This window comes from Corvus brachyrhynchos, unplaced genomic scaffold (assembly GCF_000691975.1).
Source record: "Corvus brachyrhynchos isolate BGI_N302 unplaced genomic scaffold, ASM69197v1 scaffold67, whole genome shotgun sequence".
Taxonomy (NCBI): Eukaryota; Metazoa; Chordata; class Aves; order Passeriformes; family Corvidae; genus Corvus; species Corvus brachyrhynchos.
Genome location: NW_008239114.1, coordinates 272,858 through 273,134, shown reverse-complemented (window position 1 = coordinate 273,134; position 277 = coordinate 272,858). Strand labels below are relative to the sequence as shown.

General features: G+C 61.0%; 1 protein-coding gene across 1 annotated transcript in view; it reads right to left on the bottom strand.

The window, feature by feature from the left end:
* The window catches only part of ALX3 (ALX homeobox 3), a gene marked incomplete at its 3' end in the record, with an annotated part of 4,451 nt that overhangs the window by 1,017 nt on the left and 3,157 nt on the right, over positions 1–277 (bottom strand). The gene's annotated exons all lie outside the window — the stretch shown is intronic.

Sequence of the window (277 nt, the reverse complement as noted above, 5' to 3'; positions counted from 1 at the left end):
CTGCCCCGTGCATGATCCTTCCCCCTCCCTGGTGCTTCTGGGACTTGTTTATCCCAGATTTTGCTGCAGAATGAGGCTTTTTTGGGTGCTGATGTCCCATCTGCGTGTCCCCTCCGTGCTGGAGTGAGGACTGGTGCTCACTGGGGCGGGGACAACTCCAGCAGCAGCTCCCGGAGAGGAGGGTGCACTGCCGGGATACTTGGCTTGGGGCTCTCGTGGCTGCAGGTGGTTTCATCTTAGTCCACCCCAAATCTGGGGTCGGAGGCTCCGGTGGGCG